This window comes from Anas platyrhynchos, chromosome 2 (genome assembly GCF_047663525.1).
Source record: "Anas platyrhynchos isolate ZD024472 breed Pekin duck chromosome 2, IASCAAS_PekinDuck_T2T, whole genome shotgun sequence".
Lineage (NCBI taxonomy): Eukaryota > Metazoa > Chordata > Aves > Anseriformes > Anatidae > Anas > Anas platyrhynchos.
Genome location: NC_092588.1, coordinates 22,903,895 through 22,921,892, shown reverse-complemented (window position 1 = coordinate 22,921,892; position 17,998 = coordinate 22,903,895). Strand labels below are relative to the sequence as shown.

Here is a 17,998-nt window from a genome sequence, read left to right as displayed (position 1 = left end):
TACCTGGCAGAAAGGCAGCTGGGGTTGCTGAAACCAAGCTGGGAAAATAATCGGCAGGGTGACATGATGGAGGTGTAAGCCCTGGGGGCTCGTGGCACACACACGCACAGAGGGTAGTCAGATGCAGCAGCACGGTTTGCTTTCAGTGCTCCAAGTCTGGAAGAGCCAGACATGTCAAACGTGATCCGCTCACGTGTTCCTGTGAGGTAGGTAGAAGGAACAGAGCTGGGGGGAGATAAACTACCAGAGGCACATGGCTGAAGTGCTAAGACTGAGAAAAGCGGAAAAGCAATTGCTTTGTTTTATTTCCCCAAAATAAAATGTTTAAAAAAAAAGAAAAGGCAAAGCCCCACAGTCCCCTGCTTCTAAATGCTCTTCCCAGAGGTCAGCAATCCGAACAGTACCTGCAGTTTACCTCTTGCAAATCCAACTCAGCTGTACTAAAACTCTTCTTCGGGAACGTGGGTCTCATCAAATCCCTGCAAGAGGATTGAAAACTGAAATGAGACGTGCTGAAGCCATTTTGTGGCAGCTTTGAAAGTCAGAACCTACTTGTCCCTGGACAAAATAAGATTAACAAGTTCAAGGTAGTTTGTAAAGAAAGCAGGGTGACAAATAGGATAGACAAAACACAGCTTTCATTTATTGCATCGGGCCTTGTCTTGAAGAAAAACAGTACATTTTGTAGAATGAAGAACGCCTATACAAAATAATGATTAAAAAAAAAAATAAAATTAGGATACTCTTAAGACATGCAAAGCTTGTACTATCATCAGCTCGCCTGACCCATTCTAGCTGTCTTTTGATTCATGGGCTCACTGCAGCACTGCTAATGTGGCAGCCTTGCACGGCTAAGCCAGGTTCTCAACAAACAGAAATCAAAAGATGGCCAGGACAGAGCAAGAATAAAGCAGAGACTGAAAGAGCAGTCTGAATGAAATTTCATGATCCAAATATGTGAGGATTTGCTGTGATTTCTAGAGAGGATGGTGTAATTCATTATTTCAGTTGATGTCAAGAAGCTCAAATAATAGGCGTGATGAGAAAGGCCATTTCTTTCAGCTCAGTCCTTTTTTCAGCATCCTATTTTTTAGCCCACAAACTGCTTTATTTTAAAAACAATGCAACAGTTGTGATGGGTTGGAGGGCTCACGCATCCATAAGCCACTGTGCCCGTTGGGACTCTTTCTCACATTATTTCTGTTAATTTCTAGTTTTGTTCTTTTGTCTCACTGGGTAATACCAGAAATGCCCTTCCTTCACTCTCCTTCTTTCCCTTTTCCCTTCCTCTTCCCCTCTCTTTCCCCTTCTTCTGTCTTTTATTAAAAGCATGAAGCGAAAGCAATTCTAGCAGGCACAACCCATAATATAGAATTTATTATTCAAAAGATAAAAGCTATCTCAGAAATAACCTACAGGATGCATCCTATGCATCCTACTTGTCTACTGTTGTGATCAGTGGTAAATACATATCCTCATCAGAGATTATTATATCACATATATACTTCCCCCAAAAATCTCATTTGAGTTGTAACAGGTGTCATCCAAGGCGGTTTCCCTCATGCTAAATGTGCTCAAAGGCTTTGAATGAGTTGGGTGAGAAAGAAAGATCGCACACAACAGTCTGATGCTCTTCTTTGGCGCTCAACAAATCCAGAATACATGCGGAGAGAAGAAAATTGTAAATATTTGATTAAAAATACACCTTTTGAACTAATATTTAACGCTGATTTTTTTATTAATTTATTTTCTAAGGTGCATGTGGAAGTGGTTTTGATACGGGCCAATAGGGATTAAAGGGTTAACTATAGATCATTTATTTTCCTGTAAGACATTTTGTCTTACAGGAATCAATTGCATCCAGGTTCTCGGGATATTTTTACAGTGCAATAATTCTTGTAAATTTATTGGCAAATATATCAAGGGGGTTCTAACTGATATCACCAAAAAAAAAAAAAAAAAAAAAAAAAAAAAAAATCAAATTAGCTAAGAACTGCAACCAGATTTTTTTTCAAAGGGAAGCAGATGAAAATAACCATTAGTGCGTTAATAAAATAGTAGTCCAGTGAAAGTCTTAAAAGTAAATTAAATGTAGTTTCTGTTAGTCCTTTAAAGATGTTCCCTGAGCTTCTATACTTTGAGGTGTTAATGATTTGTAAGCATTAGAGAAAAATAAAAAAAACACACTAGAGATAGCTTCTATTAGTCCCTTCAAGAATTTACTGTGGGAGGCACACGGTGACATGACTTTTAAACAGCAACTCCAAGTCTATACATTTCTGTAGCTCCTAAAGTGTCACCGTGGCATGGAGGAGGTTTCAGCACCCAAGCTGGATGTTGCCTGATGGTGCATGCAGGTAGCTGGGCACTTGAGCATAATCAAAGAATTTGTATGTGGAGCAAAGCAGCTCTCTGTTGAAAGCTGTGGAAACGCAACCCTGCCGTGCTGATGGCGAAGCTCCTGACTCCTTGGATTTTGGAGAAGTAAGGGTGAGTCTAACAAGTAGTGTGAAGATACCAATTCAGGCATTCTGGATTTATTTGCCAAAAAAGAAGAAAAAAAAATTTTTTTTTTTTTTTTTTTTTTTTTTTTTTAGGTTAGCAGACACGCAGAAGGCTAGTTTAACTCCTTTTTAAGTTGTCCAACACAACCAGAAATAGCCACAAAATAGGAAGCCTGCCCTGCCTGCAGGCTAGTTTCTCACATTCAAGCCATTTTTGCTGTGCAGCCCACTGGTGTGAGGCAGGAACTCACCATTGTCGCCAATTGTTACTGTACAAGTGCTTGCACATGGGTAACCACACGTGCTGCACACGGTAAGAGGCTTTCTAATGAAAGTACATTTAAATCACTTCTTCCCTTGGAGTAGGCAATGCAAATAATTCTTCTCTTTGATTGCCTGAGGAGCAGAAGAGGCTTGACGCAGCTTTAAAATTAAAGCCTCCAAAGCCAGAGATGGTTTTAATCTCCCTTGGTAAAAGCACTGTGGTTTGAAACTTGAGTTTTGTCTTTATTTAGAAAGGTAGTTTGGATAGCATGCTATGTTTTAACTTGTAAAAATGCCGCAAGTTCAGCTGCTGTGAAGGAAGGCATCCTTGCAGCCCGTGGGTGTGCTGTTGAAATAATGGTGCAGATGTAGTAAAACAGATCACAACAGAAAAGCAGTAGTCCCAAGAAAGGCCAGTACAAATAGTGTGCTATCTGATAGCACAGAACATAAAAAACATTAAAATACTGTTGATATCTTTTCTGGGGAAGACGTTCTTCATTTACATTTTTAAACCAGGCACAAAGATGCACCAGGTCCTGTATCCTGGTCTGCCTGCAGTGCCTCAGGCATCCCAGCTCGGGTTTGAAAGGTGGACTCTCATTTTTTTCATTTTTTTCTACTTATTTATTCACAATGCTAGAGAACTTGAATTGTTGAAATTGACAGATATTTTTCTGTTTTAATACAGTATTTCAAACCAGCAGTGTGCAGCTCGCCACAACCCCAAAGCAGACCTCAGCTCATGGGAGATTTGGGTCTGCTGCCCCTGCTCTGGTTGTCCTCAGGTACTTGCTCTAGGTTCTCTGCTGAGTTTCCTCCAGCCATGCAGGCAGTGCTGTCACTGTTCAGTATCGTGTGGGATGGTTTCTTTCTGACAACTTTCCTGTTCCAGTGTAGTGGAGACCACAGCGGAGGGAAAGGCCATGTTTATGCTGTAAAATCCATTTTGGTTCTACTCCGAGTAAATCTTGGCCTTCATTTTGAAATACTGTGTACTTTTTAGTCAGACTTCCTTTTGTAAAAGGCCATCAAAAGCTGAAAGATTACTGTCCCACAGTACGAGGAGGGATGCTGTTAGTCTGGCCAAGTAGCTATCAAAAATATGCAGGAAATACACCATAAATTCATTTTTCTCCAAATGTTTTCTACAGGCAGGATCCCAGGCTATTAGGTTAACTCCAGGGACTACAAAGACAATAACTTGAACTAGAAGTCCCAGGACAGTAGCCAGGTTTCATGTGGTCTTCGGGGACGGGAACAAAAAACCCCACCAAAAATAATAACTTCCCTTTCGCCATTTGAGACGCTGAGCTCCACTGTCAGCTGGATTTCAGAATTTATTAAGAAGCAAGAGAGGTGACCTCCTCTATCTGCAAGGTCATTAAATTGATGACCATTAAAAGCTGATTCTCATCCAGATCCATTTGTAAAATTAATTTACATATTTTCAAGAATGTAAATTAGTCTATGGGGACCCAGGCTTGGAGAAAACATTCAAGTTGCAGTATCTGTTTCCATCTTTTCAGTCCTCAAAATGTTAAGACCAGTGAGTATGGAAACGCATTAAAAACTTCAGCCGATCTCCTGACTGAAGTTCAACTCTCCTTCTCAAACGGGAGCTCAACATAGCTTCTGACCTCGAGGACAGGATATATATTTTATCCCGCATCATAAAATAATCGAAAACCCTTAAAAGAATCCCCCTTTGAACTTTGATTGTCATCATTAAAAATTCATTCCTTTAGGGTATCGCCTATCTTTGCTGATAGACTGCAGTAGGCACGCTTTAACTAACTGGATGTTTTTCTGTACATACCTTTGTTTTTTTATCAGGGTAAAATCATTTCAAGAAGAAAATATGAGGGTGGGAAATGAAAGGCAGACATTTTCCCTGACCCTTTAGACCCTTTACGTATTTTTTCCCCCAGATATGAAGCAATATATCTTAGAGAAAACTCAATGAGATTATGGTTTCACAATAAATTAAAATAATTAATTTAAATTTAAAATGCAAATATTTTGAAAAAAAAAATTCTGTTTCCATTAAATCCAGCTGGTTACACTTCTAAGACCTCGAATATCCTTGGATAAACTTGCTGGATGCTCCTCTTCTCTAAGTCTCTTTTGGGCACCAGCATGTGCTCTGAACTGACTCCTTCCCTCTGAAGAATAAAACCATCCATCTCCATTTCCTGCCACTTCAAATTCAAGCCGGATGCTGAACGACAAAAAATAGCGATTGGCAGAGCTGGGAGAGGGAGCCAGGACTGAGGAGTGCCGGCTCATCCAGCAGAATACGCTCATGTGAAACAATTCCTGGTCCAAGAAAACCAAACCAAAACTCTCACTATAACATCAATCACTGATAGAAACAAAAGCTGTCGTGCTTCTGAGCATACTCCAGCTTAATGAAGGGACAAGCAACTCGAGAAAAAAATGAGGAACCCCCAGCTGTGACAGCACATATGAGCAGCATCTCTTCATGAGGGAAATAAAGCACTGAATTAAAATTTATGGCTTCCCAGTAGCATTACATACCCTGGGAACAGTGAATATTTTGTTCCTTCCCCAAATGACAAGTGTTAAGATCATAAAATCAAACTCAACTGGAGTAGCAAATTGATTCTAGACTATCTGGTTCTTCCAGGCTGTGTCACGCAGAGCAGAGTCAGTGGTTGGTTGCCTAGGGTTGCAAAATATTAGGAATAACACAGTATTTAGTGACTGCTCATTGCAAGCGTGCCTCTGAGAGGGGAGGTGTGTTCATGTGTTACTGTGCTTAGCGCAGCAGAAACCCTAGAATGGAGTCAGTCCTGAATGTTGTGTTTCTAGCCAACTTTCCAACAGCAATGAACTAATAGCATTTCCAAAGGTTAAGGTTTCTGTAACTTTGCCAAATGGTAGGGTCATGCCCTGTTTTTCTGCTATTGCAATTTTCTTCCCTCATTTTTTTTTTTCTCATGACCTTTTCCCCACTATTTGCCACCATCCATTTTGACCCTTTCCCGTATTGCTGCAGACCTTGAACATATTGTGGAAATTATCAGCTTTGTATTCATGTTTTGCTCAGTCTGCAAGTAACTGCTGTAACGAATGTGCCTGAGTCTTAGCTGCTAATCATGCAACAAACAAGGTTGCCTCTTAACTTCAGACATGTGCAAGGTTATTCATATCTCGTGTGTCTTGAAGGCTTAAGTCTGGCTTTCATGGAGTGTTAGCTTGTCAATAGTAAGCACATAAGCAAGTGGAGACATTGCCCTGGTGTTCACCCTTACAATTTCGTGACGCATCCCCCTGCCCCACCTTTTATTTTATGAGACAACGCTATGTTCTTCCTAGAAGAGAGTGTTCCTAGAAACCTTGACTCTTGATAAGGAGATCATCAACACTTTCACTAAACTACAATTTCTAGATGCAGGCGTTCCTGCCCTTTGCTCTGGCCACCTGGTTGTGGCCAAAGACACGATAATGACCAGGTTGCATTGCTGATGTTGCCCGTCTTTTGCAAATTTGGTAGTTCACTGCTGGAAGATATCCAGCACATGATTCTCGGCCCCGGAAATTCTTCTCACTGCATCTGAAACTTTCGTAACTTTTTTTTTCTTTCTTTTTTTTTTTTTTCACAAATGTGGTCTTTTAATCTTCCCCTTGGATGTTGCATGCTATTCCTAGTGCAGCCGATGAGTCACAGTGATGGCTCAGAGGTCTTTCAGGAGATCAGGGTTTTTGTGCCATCTCCTGGCTCAACAAAGCCACGTAGTGGCACATATTGCAGTGTGGAGAAATCAGGCATTTAATAAAATGAGATACTACACTTGATCTGAGCCAAAAGAGAGTAAGAGACACAAATAAGAGATGATCCCTGTACCAAGATGCCACTCTTCTGTGTAAATCCCCCTAAAGAGCAGTAGTGGCCAGCATTTATTGTGTCCTCGTGTTGTTTATTGGAACCTATTATTCCCAGCTTCCCAGAAATAAGCCTTCATAACTATAATTCCACTGTGACTATGTTGTCTGACTACAAGTCCAACTTGCTTCCCTTTTCCTTGGGAGCACAGTGCGTGTTGTGCAGCCCAACAGAACCTGCAGATGGCACCTGCAGAACTTACTCAGGGAGCAGGAGCTGGCCCACACGCTTCAGCCAAGTCCCCATCCACCCCAAACGGATGGACAAACGTGCTGTGGGGAGACTTACAGCACTACTATACCATTTTGAACTCGGCAGGAGCTCTCCCAGCGCATGGGATTTGTCCTTTCCAGCCCTTTGGCTTCCTCGGGCCATTTCTGGAGACAGCAGTTCTGCACGTGGCTGTTTGCTGCACATAAATGCTCCAGGTGCAGGTTTAATGAGTTTGCGAGACAATAACACCCTACTGCACATGCTCATTAGGCGATTTCCAAATCCTTGTAACTGTCAAGTCAACAACAAAAATGTCCTCCGGGACCCAGCCCCGTGCTGCACTCCACGAACATATTTCCATGGCAAGTGTCACTGCCTGAGATTGCCTTTTGCTTTGAAGTCTTGCTTGAAGCATGGGGGAAGGCAAGGAGAAGGTCTTAGTATATTTTTATAATGAGGAAAGGATTTTTTTTTTTTTTCACTTCCCGCTCACTCAGTAATGGCTGAACTTTGCTTCCTTTCTTCTTGTTAAGGAAAGGTGCCAAAATAAACAAAACCACAGAGTTGCAAGCAGCCGCACCGCCTGGAGATCTGGAACCAAGAGGTGGCAGTTTCATAAAGTTTGGGACTGAAAGCAAGGTTGTGATCAAAGCCGTTTTACCACGTCGACCTCTGTTCTCACCCTAGTTTTTCATGGAAGGCATTGCCTAAATAACTGACAAGAAGCCAATGTGAGGAGAAGCAACAGAAGGAGAAGGACGTGTTGGGAGAAAAGGTACATTTCAGATATCGGGAGCTGCCTGCGAGGCGTGAGGTGAGCTGCAGGAGCTCTTCTGCTGCACAGCAGAAACTTGGAGGCCTCAGAGGCGTGGAATGCTCCAGGGAAGACACGACGATGAAGTGCAGGAGAGGAGAAGGAGCTGGGAGCGCTGCTGCGTGGTCATCCACAGGGGTGGAAGGATGAGGGAAGAGCAAGGCAAGAGCAAACCGAGAGGCTGAGGGTGATGGGGGTGAGCTCACGGGGCACCTCGTGTGAGGAGGGGCTTTGACATAGCTGGGTGGAGGGTACCCCTGAGGCCTGGGGAGTGTGTCTCTCAAGGACGTGAGGCTGCACAGGGATGAGATGAAGCAGGTCCCAGCCCACCTCTACCCGGACCGTCTTGGCTCGCCCGTGGCCCCATGTGCACGGCCCACCTACCGCTCCCCAGCACTTGAGCTGCGCGCCCTTGGCGCCTCACTGGGGCCAAATGTTTTTCAACTGCTTTTCAAACTCAGACTTGGGACCTGTATTTTAGCTCTAAGATAAACATTTTGAAAGCTGTCTTCTTTCTCACAATGAAGGCATGAGGTGTTTTTAATTATCTTAGGGAAGCTTTCCTTGGCCAGGCCGATTTGTTCACTGTTTCTCTTGTATAGCTGGTCTGTTTGTCTTGTAGAGCTGGCCTATAAACCAGCTATTAGGAGTTTATTGTATAACATTATCAAGAAAATAATCTTTGAAAAAACATGAAATCACTTGTTACAACCCTTTTTTTCCTTTGCAAATAACTTCATGGGAGCCAAATGAACTCCACAGCTGACCACCCAAACCTGCTGGAGAATGCTTACTCCAAATACAAATTAAAACATGTTTTAGTACAAAAATATTTTAAGTGATGGTTTGGGCAGGGAAAAGAAAGTTCTTACTACAGGGAGATGGATAGCATCATTAGTAAGGGAGAAGGATGAATTCTCTTTTTCTCAGAATTGTATATTTTTGAGTCATCGATGCATGATCTGAGCAGAGACAAGCAAGGCCTGCTCTTTACTAGATTTATGTCTGTTTTGTGCGCGCACATACACACACTTATATAGAGAAAGTGATGGGGAGAGAGAACAGCAGTGATTATTACACCTACTGGTTTTATTATTGGTTTTGCTGTTCAGACTCCTAAACCGTGTGGGTGTTGATGGTTGACTTTTGAAGAGACTTAATGAAGGTTACCATTGGAAATTTTGACATTCATGATGATAAATGCTTTATTCGCCTGGAGGAATTCAGTTATCTTAAACACATAGCCGACTATAACAAAAATTTCATTTTCCCCTTTTATTCTTTGGCATACTCTTGTGTTATCCCTTTTCAGAGCTACTGCCAGTATTTTTCAGATGACTGTAATTTTATTGCTTTCTTACTGACAAGGGGAAAAGAGTTATCTTTCATAAGTGCTCCTCAAAAGGAACAGAAGAGCAAGACCATTGTAGGTGCCGAAAGGAGACTCCTCAATATTTGCATTTTTTTACTATTCAGGAATAGGAAATTTGTCAATGTTGGAGGAGTACTGATTCTAGTCAGACTATCCTTTTATGTCTCTTCCATGAGGCATCTCTCACTCACATACTAAGAAAATGTTCCCAGACTCTCAAAAGGCCAATGAAGGCAATGAAAAAAAAAAGAAACCAACCAACCAACCAAAACCGTTAAAAAGCCTGGCACTTTTTAGGAGTCCGTATCTTTTGTTGCCCACCTACTTCTCTTTCTTGGGATGCTCTTACACTGCTGATTGCTAATGCAACTTTTCACAGAAACTATACTCCCACTTCTTGCACACACTGATCAACAATGAACCAAAGTCAGCCTGAGTGCACAAGGCATTTAATGTATCAGCTCTGACTCTACTCTAGCTCATACTTGTAGCTCAGAAGGCCAACTGCATCCTGAGCTGCACCAAAAGCAGCGTGGCCAGCAGGGTGAGGGAGGTGATTGTTCCCCTCTGCTCTTCTCTTGTGAGACCCCACCTGGAGCCCTGCATTCAGCTCTGGGGCCCCCAGCACAAGAAGGACATGGACCTGTTGGAGTGAGTTCAGAGGAGGGCCACAAAGATGACCAAGGGGCTGGAGCTCCTCTCATGTGAAGACAGGCTGAGGGAGTTGGGGTTATTCAGCCTGAAGAAGAGAAGGCCCTGGGCAGACCATACAGCGACCTTCCAGTGCCTAAAGGGGGTTACAGGAAAGCTGGGGAGGGACTCTTTGTCAGGGGGTGTAGGGATAAGTCAAGGGGGAATGTCTTTAAATTAAGAGGGTAGGTTTAGATTAGACATTAGGAGGAAGGTCTTCACTCAGAGGGTGGTGAGGCCCTGGCACAGGTTGCCAGGGAAGCTGTGGATGCCCCATCCCTGGAGGTGCTCAAGGCCAGGCTGGATGGGGCTTTGGGCAACCTGATCTAGTGGGTGGCATCCTTGCCCAAGGCAGGGGGATTGGAAGTGGATTGTCTTTAAGGTCCCTTCCAACACAAACCATTCTGTGATTCTATAGTTCGTGGGAACACCCAGGAGATCTTCCATCTCAGGCCTTCCACTAATGCTTGCAGAAGAACAGCATGGGTTACATTTGCATTGGGATTTAAATATTCCCTTCACTCTGACAACAATTAGAGCAGTATTTTCTGTTTAGCTGTAAATTAGAGCTATGAATAACAATGGAGAGGTCTAACCACCCCCCTGCTCTCTGAGCAATCCCTCATGAACTCGGCAGCTTTTGGGAACAATGCAGTTCTGCTCTGAGATTTTATTTTGCACAAGTGTCCTTGGGATAGTATTTCTCAACCTGTGCTCTGGGGACCATTCGTGGTCTGAAAGGCTTCAGAAAATGGCTTGTGAGATCACTCTAAAACAAAGCAACTCTCCCCACTATCTCACCCACCCCTAAAATGCCCAAACCCACACACACATGTTGTCACAACATTCAAAGGGTGGCCTAATTTTTAGTTGATTATTCATGAAGACCACTGCATTAAGACTGCTCAGGCAGCCTGCAGCTTAGTCTTTCAAAAAGTCTGGGGATCATTGGATTACAAGGCGTGGAGAAACACTACTTTGAAGAAGCATGTCTACTATTTTATTTGCTTGGGAAGTCTCAAAATATCTGCCTCATACATTGTCTGGACTCTTTAGAATACATCAGGCTTCCATCTTCCACCAGGTACTTAGTGCTCATGAATGAAGCATACTAGATGTGACAGTGCTGTAGTGAAAAACAGCAGTTTTATACGATCTTGCTCCACTCCTGGACACCATCTCCGATGCTGCTGGAGTCCTTACTACCGCTGTTGCAGTAGGCTGGGTTGGCTCTTCCAGTATAAACATTGCTCCTGGAATACCTCAGCTACTGTACAGCCTGGGCTCAAGGGCAAGTCTTTTCCCTTCCCCACAGCTCTGCTATACGGAGAGGAAATGCTTTCTGGTATGCGCAGAGGTTCACATTGCAGCTTTACAGCTGCAAGAAGCCAAGGCCGAGTGTAGCAGCTACATCAGATTATGGAGCGTAAGACTTCCACAGCAGAGTCACCAGTCTGGCTGGAAGCTGTAATTCCAGACACATTTGTACGGTAGATCTAAACCTATTTAATCCTGGGTCCGTGCTGCCTTTTATCTCAGTGAATTGTTTGCGCTGTGGTCACACCCGCTGGCCCTGCCCAGCCACCACCGAGCACCCAACGCACAGGCCGTGAGCAGAGGGACCCGAAAGGATGAAGGGGAGCCTCGACACAGGAGGTGCACATCAAAAGTATGTGCTGAAGGGTCAAACTGGTGTCCTCACTGCTCACTGCTCTGGTGCCTTTGCCTTCTCTGGGGTCACAGGAATGGCCCAAAACCCTGCTATGAAAGGCAAACAGAGGGACTGCAGGGCCAACAGGACTGGTCACTCCAGAGAGATAAGGTTCCTACCAGCCTTGTACTTGCCAACATGTGCTGAAGCAGAGTTACAAGCTTTCTGCAGAGCAGAAACTCTTCCTATCACATTTCAGCACATTCCTGTAGGTTTCTGTTTAGATCATCTCAAACAAGGCTTTACTGCAGTGTGTTGCAGGAGTTACCTTACTTCATCCAACCCCAACTGCAGCCTGGGCCTGCTGGTGGCTCGTTGTGCTTAAAGCCACCACTTAGCTTTATTAATTAATACAGGCTTGAGTTCTTGCCAGCCAGACTTAATGCATACTTTAGCTATGATTTTGTCTTAGCTGATGGTTAATGATGACACATTTTAAATCTGTGATTATTATTATTATTATATTTTACATTAGAAGGATTACTTATGCACAGCAAATAAGTATTTTTTTTTTCTACTCCTGGTGATATTTACTGCACGGTGCACAACTTCTGGCTCTAAGGAAGAAATGGAAAGGTGTGCTCTGAGCACAAAGTGGCATGACATGTTGCACGCCCATGAGCACGTGATAAGGCTGGTATCTCTGAGTTATTAACCTGGCCAAATGTTACATGAGTACCCAGTTAAATAGACTAATCCAGAATGCCTTTTCCTCCAAATGATTTTATTTCAAGAAGGCAAATATCCTGATCTTAGGCACAGCTGGCAGCACTGCTTTGTCCTCCATTATAAGATCATATCTTGAGCTGATTATAAAACTCTGCCAAATTTTTACCTTCTGAGCTGAAATTTTTCAAATGAGGTGAAAGCAGCTGCTGGTGGTTATTTATATTCAGTCAGTTTAACAATACAGTTTAGCTTCTTTAGAGAAAAATGTAGTGAAAGCTGTATATTTTTAACAAAACAACAGCACTGCATCTCTGTTCTTTCTAATGTAGGAGGAAAGACGCATTTTAATTTCCATGCAAGAGTGAAGCACCTTCATTTTGGAGCAGGGGGATACTGTGAAATCTTCACCATGTTGGGAACTCCTCAGTCTGAGGTGGAGAAGCTACAGTCCTTTCCAGGGACGTGTTAGCATTTGGCCACCTCAGTCTCCAGAGGAATTACCCACTGGGTTTGGGGTTGCTTCTCTTCACATATCTCTTTGACACTTAGTGCTACCACAACCAAGAAGATTTGGCCTGTTGTGTCAGTGACGCCGTCCCAGCGATGTGAACCCAGGCAGTCCCAAGACAAGACCCAGCTGCTACATGAAGTGCCACCACAGCACCCTCTGGATGCAGCAGTAGGGGCAGGGCCCAGCAGGAGTCCTCGCCCCCCAGCTGCCCAGATCTTCCAGTTTATGAAGACATGGCTAGCCGTCTCCAGCTCAGATTGGGATAGCATTTCAACCCAGACTTCTAAATTTCATATCAAAGTTTTGACCACTAAGAGGTTCTCTGGAGCAGAGCATACCCTGACCTCTCTTAGGACGTGTTTTTAAGCGCTGTGTCCTTTGAAGCCTTGCCCATCACTGCAACCCAGGGCTGAAGGACACTTTCCCAATGCAGCTGGTGGATGGGGTGACATGAAAGGTTTCTAACCTGCTCCAAGCAGCAGTGGTTAAGCCAATGTGAGGATGCTCAGAGCCCACTGTGTAATATTTGGCTACAGTCTGTCCAGCGTGATGGCAAGCAGCTGGGGGAAAATGCCATTTTTTACTCAGCACAGCCCTTGCAGAATTACAGCTTGCCTGTGCTGCAAGTGTCTAGGTAAAGCATCTGGTAAGCCTGGGGTACTTCTGAGATTCCTGCAAGGACTGATTTCACACGAGTGGGATTCGTGTAAGGCTCAGCTGAGCTCAGTGTCTGCAGCATCAGGTGCTGAACAGGGGATGGGGGGACGACGGTCCTTGGCCAGGTGCCCCAAGACTTCTCTCTCCCCTTTTCCTTCTGTTCCAAAGGTGCTCTTTTTGGGCCCTCAAATAAAGACTTTGCTGACCACAGCTGAAGAACAAGGAGACATGATAAATAGGAAAGTAAGAGCCTATTTATCTCTGGCGCAGCCTGCCCTTTTCTAGTCTGGATGGAAAAGAAGACTAAAGTCCACGGAGCCCTTCAGCGAACAACAACCGGCACGACAACAAACGCAGCGAAAGGGAATGCCAAGGTTGTCATCCCCCATCAGCGGTTTGGATGGATTTCACCCTGGGAGAAGCTTTCAGGAGGCTCGAGGCGGAATCTTGCGCAGGAAACAGGTGGTTTGCTTTACCGAGAGGCATGCGTAATGGTCAGGGAGCTGCGCCGCGCCGCGCCAAGCTACAGCAGATGGGCTGCAGCTCGCTCCGCTCTGCTGAAGGATATTTTTCATGTTATGTGTGGAAAAGAGCAGTAACCCTTGTTTGTTATATGAGGCCTTGTAGGACTTTGTTTGGAAAAAAGCCATTTTGAAGATAAAAAAAAAGCCATTAAAAATGTGAGTCACTGTAATCACATGTGCTCCAGCATGGCCTTTTATTTGCAAAGACTTCACTATAAAATCAGCCTTTTTAAAATTGTATTTATTTATTTATTTTAATGAAGAATTCCACCACAGATTACCTTGGGTTAATTGAGGTGACTTTACTGATTTGTTCATTTTAAATTACTAAAAACCCAAACGAACAAATAAACAAAAGACAACCAAAAATCAAATACCTCAAAACACTGAATTCAAACCATTCACAGTGCAAGGGTATCAGCAAAATAGCTGTGCCTGCTCTGCAGTGTAACACAGGACTAAGTGATAAATCCATCCAAAAATTCTCTCTAACATGAATGCATTTCTTCTCCATACCAAAACCTAGATTTCAAAAAGGGCTGGAGGTGTCCCCTTTCCTGTGCTGGCATCCAGAAGCAGGAGGCACTTAGAGGAGGGACAACTGAAGCCTGAGTGATTGCTGGTTCCCCAAATCAGCCAAAGAAGCTGGGGCTGGCACTCGCCTCCTACTGCCCTTTGGGGTTTGGATGCCCCATTTGGGGTTATCAGGTGCTCACGCCCTCCTCTTGGAGAGGAGATGCCCAAGCTGCTCCTTTCAAAATGCAACCTTGCTTCAAGACTGAGCAGCAAGGGGCAAAGGGGGCCAAAGCCTTTCTGTTGTGTATCACAAATATAAGCACTCACTCTCTCTGGTGAGCTGTCACCATCCTTGAGGCAAGAGCAATTTATCTGGGCAGGGTGTCCCCACATCCAGAGCCTATTTACTTACTGCACCCCAACCCCACGGCAGGGGTTGGATTCAAGGGTCCCTTCCAACCCAAACCATTCAATTTTTCTCCTTCTCTGTGCCACCACAGCTGTGTCCATCCGTTGGCCACTTGGTTTCAGGGTTTCCAGCTGTGCTGAGCCTCCCGGGGACCTCTTTGGACCATCACTGATCTCAGGAATGAGTCAGAAGTCAAATTGCTGAAAACTATCTAGGCTGCTGTATCCCTGGGCATGCAAAACAGCCACTGTTAAATCACAGTGAAAAAATAAAATATTCAGGCACCTCCTGGGAGAGGTGGCAGCTGGGCTGGGCTCAGCTTTGGGAAGAGGGGAAGCCAGGCACCCTGACCACTGCATTTTGGCTCTGGCCCAGCTCTGTGCTACTTCCTCAGCGGTGCTAAGATCAGATTTTTACTCGGTCTTTGGCACTCATAAAGCCAATTTTCGACACTGGAAAAATGGAGATAGAGCAGAAAACCACCACAGAAAGCAACTTGAGGGCTGACCAAAATGTCTGATGGTGAGAGACTTAAAAGGTCTGTCTGTTTGGCTTAGCAAAAAGCCCAAGTCATCTTACTGTATTTTACTAGAGGGACTTACCGAGTGCTTTAAATCACCGGTGAAAGACAAATAGCTGCGAGAGAGATCCAGACACTTTAAAATAGACATAAGGCACAGTTCAAAAGCAAACAATGACTCATTGCTAGTACACATTGCTAATGGCATTGGTGGATCCTCTCCTTTGACTCACAGGAGAGGTCGGTGTGCCTTCTTCTGTAGGTGGGCCAAGGGGCTTACACAGAAGTGCTTGGAGAAGGCTGCCTGGCCGGAGCTGTGCAGGAGGCCAGGAGAGATGACACCAACCTGCCTTCTTGTATCAGCAGCCTGCCCTTAATCATACGGCATCGAATCCTGCCACACATCCATGCTCTCAGGACCCAGCCAGTGTTTTCAGCACATGGCTGTTGGTTAACTGTTAAATATTGTCTGGAAAAAATAAACACATGGGTAACTGTGATGCTTAGTAATATTAAATCATATTCCTCATCTCCTTTGCCTCGTAAAACACAGAGCAGCTGTTCTTGGAAAACAAAGTGGATGCTCCAGTACTTTGTTGTTGTACTCTATTGCTATATGATGCATTACCAGCAGTAACCTTCAGTGACAGGTAAGAACTGCCTAACGAGCAGCCTCTGGGCCATGCAAGCTTTCTCTCTACTTCTGGGCTGAGTGTACCAGAGTTTGTTCAACAGCATAGAGCTCTGGGCCTGGTGCACATGCTATTGAAGCTCAAGAAAAACATTTCTTTTTTCTTTTTCTTTTCTTTTTTTTTCATTTTCTTTTCTTTTTTTTTTTTCTTTTTCTTTTCTTTTTTTTTTTCTTTTTCTTTTCTTTTTTTTTTTTCTTTTTTTTTTTCAAATGGAGAGAAAAGTCCTGATCTTGTGTTAGTGCTGCTTTGGATGTATGCCCACTAGCTATCAAACAGAAGACAAATGACAGTGCTGTTCTTTCAACCCATTTAATTATTCTGGCAAAAGACCTGGCAGCAGGCTCCAAAGATTTCATCTAGGCAAGGCAATGCCTATTCCAAGAGTGGAAATCTCCAACTGGAGATCTGGCAAGTCCATGTTTGTGCTGGAGGCTTAAATCAATCATTTCCATTTTCCCCAGTGTGACCTAGCAAAATACAGAAATTGGCTCCTTCATCAATGGCCACAGGCCACTTTTCATGTTTAAGGTATTAGTGCCGCGGGCTGCAGTGATACATTAACTTCACGTTAAACAGTCCGTGTTTAAGCCACCTGCCTGGTCATTCTTTTACAGTAGCTCTGCTCTGAAAACTGTCAACATTCGCCTTGTTGACACTGTCAACAAGCAGCCCAGGAGGCCACAGTAGCTTACCAGTCTCCTGATTTCGTTCCTCTGTGTCCATGCAAAAGTTTCCTGCCACTTCAGTACATTTCCGATTCTGCTGCACAACACCGTCCCCCCTCATCATTACCTTGTGAAATGACACAAGTTCCCCTGGCACCAATGGCCAAGTCCATCAGCAATCAAAATGTTACTGCAGGTCTTATAATATTAGGTGCACTTTCTCCCTCAAAGGCTTGGGCTAACTTTAGGGTCCTAACTGCAAAACTGGGATGTAGATCAAATAAGAAACCTACTGAGCAGACACCTAACTCTTTACACAGGGTCTCATCTATTGAGCCTGAAGTTCCTGAGGTGACAGTTCTGCTCCTGCAGATACCTAGAACTGACCTTGCATACTTTGGTGGGAATCACGAAGTAAAGGGAATGTAATCCAAATCTGTAGTTTTGCACAATATCCTTGTAGGTATAAACACTTCTTACGTCAAGGGAAACATCCTGACAATACTTTATCTTCTTACTGAGTAAGCCTGTGGTATGTGTCCACCACATAGTCTGATTTCCACACAGTGAGGACCTGGCAAGAGCTCTGCATGGGAGACAGGGCCTGCCAAAGAGGCATCAATAGGATACTCAAGGGGCCCAGACCCTGTAGACTAGCTCAGCATGTTTCAAAAATATGTTTATGTGCAGCTGAAGAAGCCAGATCAGCTACATGTCCTCTGAACAGGTTTAACACATGACAAAAGGACAAAGATCCTTTCTAAACAGTCACGACTGCTTACTGTATAGTGGTGTTATTTGCCAGCGCTGCCCTTCTGTATGTTACAACTGAATGGCTATTACAGCCAGGGAGCTTGGAAGGTGCCTCCGTGCTTCTTCCAGCTCCAAAAAGTTGAAACATCTCCCATCTGCCAAGGGAGTGGCTTATTTTCTCTTTGCTTCTCTAGGCAGAGAATGGCCATCCTTCACTTCCAAATTAAAAAAAAAAAAAAAAGACAAAAAAAACACACCTTAAAAACACATATAAAAATGTATGGAATCACTGTTTATTCACTGATGTCCCTAATTCTGCCCCAGAGCCCAGAAACATTGCAAACACAGGATTTCTCAAGCTCCTGCGAATCCAGAGCTAGGCTTTTCTCTACCTTTTTCTCCTCAAACAACCTCAGGTTGTACAAATTCCAACTTGGCCCTCCAATAATAATTATGGTAATTAGCCTCTATCTCCTTTGGGCCAGTTCCTAACACAGACCAGCTGATTTCTCCAAAAGGGATAAACAAACAAAAAAATTTAAACAAGAAAAAGGCCAAGCCTCAGAGGACAAGCGCAAAAGGGCAAGCTGAAAGACAGCTCTGC

The 17,998-nt window shown here is 43.9% G+C and overlaps 1 protein-coding gene across 1 annotated transcript in view; it reads right to left on the bottom strand.

Annotated features, from left to right (window-relative positions):
- Nucleotides 1–66: 66 nt before the first annotated feature.
- The window catches only part of NIPAL2 (NIPA like domain containing 2), a 67,272-nt gene continuing 49,340 nt past the window's right edge, over nucleotides 67–17,998 (bottom strand). The window contains exons 11-12 of the transcript XR_011807405.1: nucleotides 405–479; nucleotides 67–199 (exon numbers count right to left, since the gene is read on the bottom strand). The gene's annotated coding sequence lies outside the window, so the exon portion shown is untranslated. The remainder of the gene's footprint in view (nucleotides 200–404; nucleotides 480–17,998) is intronic.